General features: G+C 46.1%; 1 protein-coding gene across 2 annotated transcripts in view; it reads left to right on the top strand.

The window, feature by feature from the left end:
- Positions 1-1612: 1612 nt before the first annotated feature.
- Positions 1613-5116, top strand: part of TSEN2 (tRNA splicing endonuclease subunit 2) — a 42829-nt gene continuing 39325 nt past the window's right edge. For both annotated transcript variants that reach the window (XM_003796240.2, XM_023516982.1), the window contains exon 1: positions 1613-1650. The gene's annotated coding sequence lies outside the window, so the exon portion shown is untranslated. The remainder of the gene's footprint in view (positions 1651-5116) is intronic.

Genomic DNA, 5116 nt, shown 5'->3' with positions numbered 1-5116 from the left:
AAGAATCTCTTATTCAGTAGCTTTTGCTTCAGACCCACTGTGAGGGCTCCAGATGATGTCATCTAACATCCCAAATCCTTCAGCGTTTTGAGCTGGGATTTAAGAGACCTGGGCTCTAGTCTCATCCCCATTTCAGACTTGCTTGGTTACCTTTAGCAACTCCCAGCACCTTTGGGCTTATTTTCTTGTGTAGGGACTGGGTCTCACTCTGTCACCCAGGCTGGAATATATAGGCACAGTCAAAGCTCATGGCAGCCTTGAACTTCTTGAGCTCAAGCAGTCCTCCTGTCTCAGCTTCCCAAAGTGCTGGGGTTATAGGTGAGCTACTATACCTGTTCCTGGATCTATTTCCTTATTAGTGAAATAAAGAAGTTGAAATGGTGGCTGGGCACAGTGGCTCATGCCTGTAATCCTAGCACTCTGGGAGGCAGGGGGGTGGGAGGATTGCATAAGCTCACGGGTTTGACACCAGCCTGAGCTAGAGAGAGACCTCATCTCTAAGAATAGCCGGCATTGTGGTGAGCTACTTGGGAGGCTGGGACAAGAGAATCACTTAAGCCCAAGAGTTTGAGGTTGTTGTGAGCTATGACGCCATGGCACTCTACCAAGGGTGACAAAGTGAGACTCTATCTCAAAAAAAAAGTCAAAATGGACAACTGACTTTCCTTCCACTGTTAAAACCTCTAATTCTGGCAGGCCTGGTGGCTTATGCCTGTAGAATGTTCCAGGCAGAGGCAAAGGCATTCACAAAAGCCTGGAAGTTGAAAAAGGTCCAGAATTCAAAGTCTGTCATCATACACAGCGCCATGCGTCTGTCCAGCCTTACTTACCACTCTTACTTTTCACTCACCTTTCCTCCCCGGCGCCAGTCTATGCAACAGAGAACCTGTGCTTAAGGCTCCTTTAAAATAACAAAGTCGGGAGAAAATTTATACTCCCATCACACACACTTTTGCTCATTTCAGCAGAGGAAACTCAGGTTCAGAAAGGTTAAGTCACTTGCTCAAAATCCCACAGGCAGTGAGGGAGTTAGATGGGGTTAAAGGCAGGTCTGCCTGCTGTCCTCCACACCGCACAGGACACACAGTGACTTTGGTCAGGTGTCTGGGAGAGGCGCCTCCTTACAAGTTCCTGCATAGCATGCTTTTGCTCTGCAGTGACGCCTCACATTTAACTTTGACAAAGCTGAGGTCAGTTTCCTCTGGGCCAGGGCCATTTAAGTCTGGTCGCCCCAAGCGTCCCCTGTCTCCCAAAGCTAAAAACTTTTCTGTCTCGGTTCTACTACAATCGTGACTGTATATGTGACGTTTAGCAGTAAACTGTATCTCATCTGTAAAATGGGTCTTGCGAAATTGTTTTGAGGATTAAACAACAACTGAGTCTGTGCAGAAGAGCTGTTCGCCTACGTGTCCGGGTAGAACAGTAAAGTCAACAGGTTACCTGGGCCTAAGCCGGAGCCGCACCAACCTGCGCAAAGAACTACGTCTATAGGCCGTGCGCAGGCGCACTACGCCAACACCCGGCGGACTGGCCTGCGAGGGCTGCGGCTGCGCACTCTGCCGGCTTTGCGGCCGCGCTGCTTGACGGCAGCGAAGTCTACCTCCTGGCCGGCGTTGCTGGGGTAACGGCGAGCGCGTGGGGCAGAAGAAGGTAAGGCGTCCGGTGTAGCTGAGCTCGGCGGCCCTTTTATGGTAGAGGGATGGCGCGGCCGTGGGGGACCGCGTTCGTCCGAAAGCCTTCCAGGTCGAGGACGAAAAGGGCCCAGGGACTTTTCTGCGGTTGCATAGCTGGATGAGACGGCCAGGATAGGAGACAGGCTGCTTAAGTTGGGCCGGGCGTTAGCTCCTCGGCTTCTCCTCACATCTGCAACCTTTGCCCCTTCTGAAAACACTGAGGCCCCCCCACAGTGCTGGGGGCCGGGGCCGCCAAGGTCCATCTGACGCTCTGCCGCGAGGAGCCTCACTTCTAAGTGGTGTTGGAGCAGGTGCAAGTTCGAGGGAAGAAGCTAAGGGTTAAGACCAGGAGTTACGAATTCGTCCCGCCTGTAACTCTTTCTGGCTTGTGCTCAGTGGTTTATTGCAGTTGCAGCTACTCGGGCAAGCACTTTACAGGTGGTGGGCCCTGCCCTGTTCGAGGCGCCTTCCCCACAGTTACCTAGCTCATCCTCACACCAGTGTTCAAAGGCTTATTATCTATTTATGTCATTTCTCGGGTTCCAACTTGAAAGGTCCCCAGAGGCAGGACTGTTTACCCTATTTCTTTCATCCCTGGCTCTCTGAGCCCAGGAGGTACCCAGATGGAGCTTCAAATGTGTTTTTTTAGTCCTTTGCTGGCTGGGAGAGTTTAACCAGGCTTATTTGGCACCCGGGTCAAGGGAGTTGGAAAACTAAATGGAGCCAGCTGCCCCCTTTTTGTTTGCCTTTCAGGTAGATATTTACTGAGTACCTAAAAGGTGTTAGGTTGTCAGGTCAAGGCAAGAATGAAGAACAAGGCCTAGCTTTTGACGGAAAGTAAGTCTCTTCATGCTAGAGTCAGGCATGCCCAAGTTTGGGAAGAGAAGTCAGAATTCCTTACAGGTGCACTTAGCTCCTAGGAGTCGCTTTCTTCATCTGTACAATAGAAATAAAAATAGCACTTACCTCAGGGAAGGGTTGGGATTGAGTTTGTATAGAGCACATTGTCACCCCTGATTGGCCAGGTGTCAACTGGTCCACTCCAGAAATTATGATCCAATTAATTGCAGGTATAGTCTGGGCATTAAGATTTGAGGGTGGCTAAATTATGTACCACTCCCAAGTTAATTTTCTTAATCTGCTCTTCAGTCATCATTCTCTGCACAAGAACCTGCAGTAACTCCCAAGACTCAACCAGCCTTTGCATCCCAAATCTCCTGACTACCAATCCAGTCTTCCCTATGTTTTTTTTTTATGTGTGCTTCAGGTACGGCTTCTCTTTTGTTTGTGAATTAAGGGTAGTACGATCAGCCCAGCCCTTAATATTCACAGATCCCAAATCTACAAAGTCATCCAACTTCAGATCAAAAATACAATTGAACCTCTGTAGGATGACCACCTAAGAGACTCTAAAACTGGTCAATATACAGAGGCAGTCAACATAACTAGGCCTACCGTACTGATATGTATATGTGGTGCATGTCTGATCTATGAAAATTAGGTCAACTTAAAGTGGTCAATTCAGGGACATGGTCAACTGTAGAGGAGCTACTGTAATTCCATAAAACCTACCCTTTTAAAAAGTACAGTTCAATCGTCTTAGTATATGTTCACAGAATTGTAAAACCATCATTACAGTCTAATTCTAAAACATTTCATGGGCTGTGCCTGTGGCTTAAAAGGGGTACGGCACCGGCCCCATATGCTGGAGGTGGCAGGTTCAAACCCAGTCCCGGCCAAAAACTGCAAAATAAATAAACAATAAAACAAAACTGCATTTAAAAAAATAAATAAAACATTTCATTGCCCTTTGTTCACCTGTATCTACAAGTGATCGCTATCCATTTCTCATGGTCTCCTGGTGACCCCTAATTTATCTGTTTTGCCCATTCTGGACATTGTGTGTTAGCGGCTCATATGTGGTTGGTTGTGTCTAGATTCTTGGTGTAATACTTTCAAGGTTTATTCATGGTGCAGAATATATCAGAACTTCATTCCTTTTTCTGGCCAAACAATATTCCATTGTGTGGATAAACCACATTTTGTTGATCTAGTTATATATTGGTGGAATTACACTTTTTCATTTTTATGAATAATACTGCTGTGAACATTCATGTACAAATGTTTTCATGAACGCATGTTTTCTCTTGGACCTATACTTAGTGGAATTGCCAGATCATATGGTAAGTGTTTGACATTTTGAGTAATTGCTAGACTATTTTCCAGTTCTGTTCAATTTGAAAGAAACTGGGCTTAGAGGCTTAACTGGGTCTGGCAAGGTCACACAGTAATACTGGCAGCTTTACGTGTAAGAGAGACCTCTCGTGAGCTTCTTGTGTGTGCAGTCACGTAAGCAGAGTGATGCTAGAACCTGGATCGTGAGGTTTAACAGGTATTTTGTGGCAGGGGCCCTTCCACTTCACACACTTAAGTCAGAGTGTAGAATTAACGTGCCAGAGCTCGGTCTTAGCCTTTTTTAGAGTGTGACAGCAGCCTGAAAGGAAAAATCCTGAGCAAACCAGGCAAATTAAAATACAACTTTCCATTTTTATTTGTCAAGAGAATTTAATTGGAACTTCTCGATTCCAAATGTAATACGTGCAAGTCAAATGAACAGAGGTGAAGTCGTAAAAGTGAAAAATCTCAGAAAAGTCCAAATTGTTCTTGGAAATCCCTCAAAAGTTACCTTACTAGAGGCCAACATCCTGCCCCCCAAAAGCTAACCCAATTTTTGTATCTTCAGTTGAGTTCTAGATGTAACTGTTGGTTTGGATTGAGGAATAAGTCAGCAAGTATGGTGGACGTCTAGTCAGATGCCCTTGAAAGAGAATCTCTTATGTTTCCTGTGGACATGCAGTAGACATGGTTTTGTTATAAATACAGTATATCAACGCATATGCATAAATCTGCAGTGTACACAATCATGCTCAGTATGTAATTCCATTGAGGAACCTTATTTAGAAATTATTCTAGTGTGTTGCTGCTTGGAACACTTTATCAAGTCTCGGGGGCTCCAACTTGCTGACTTGTCTTGTTTCATAGTCATCTTTGTAATTCCTTTCTCAATCCCTCTGAACCTTCCTTTGTCCACTGTGGAGGGTTGAGCGTCATGCTGATAGTAACATGTAGAGCAGCAGTTCTCAACCTGTCCGACCCACAGGAAGGGTATTAAAGGGCCACGGCATTAGGAAAGTTGAGAACCACTGATTAGATAATCTTTATGTTTTCCCCGGGTGAGGTCTTGGAGCTGTGAAGGTTAAATGTATGCATGATCTGGCTCCACTGTGTCTTTAAGCACCAGATAAGCACTCAGTTGAAATCAAGTCCAGGCTCGGTGCCTGTGGCTCAAGTGGCTGAGGCTCCAGCCACATACAACTAAGGTGGCGGGTTCGAATCGCCAGCCTGGGCCCGCCAAACAACAATGATGGCTGCAACCAAAAAAT

Source organism: Otolemur garnettii, unplaced genomic scaffold (assembly GCF_000181295.1).
Source record: "Otolemur garnettii isolate 467f Iridium unplaced genomic scaffold, OtoGar3 scaffold00101, whole genome shotgun sequence".
In the NCBI taxonomy this organism is placed as follows: Eukaryota; Metazoa; Chordata; class Mammalia; order Primates; family Galagidae; genus Otolemur; species Otolemur garnettii.
Note: the sequence above shows the minus strand (reverse complement) of the source record. Positions and strands in the feature narration are given on the sequence as shown.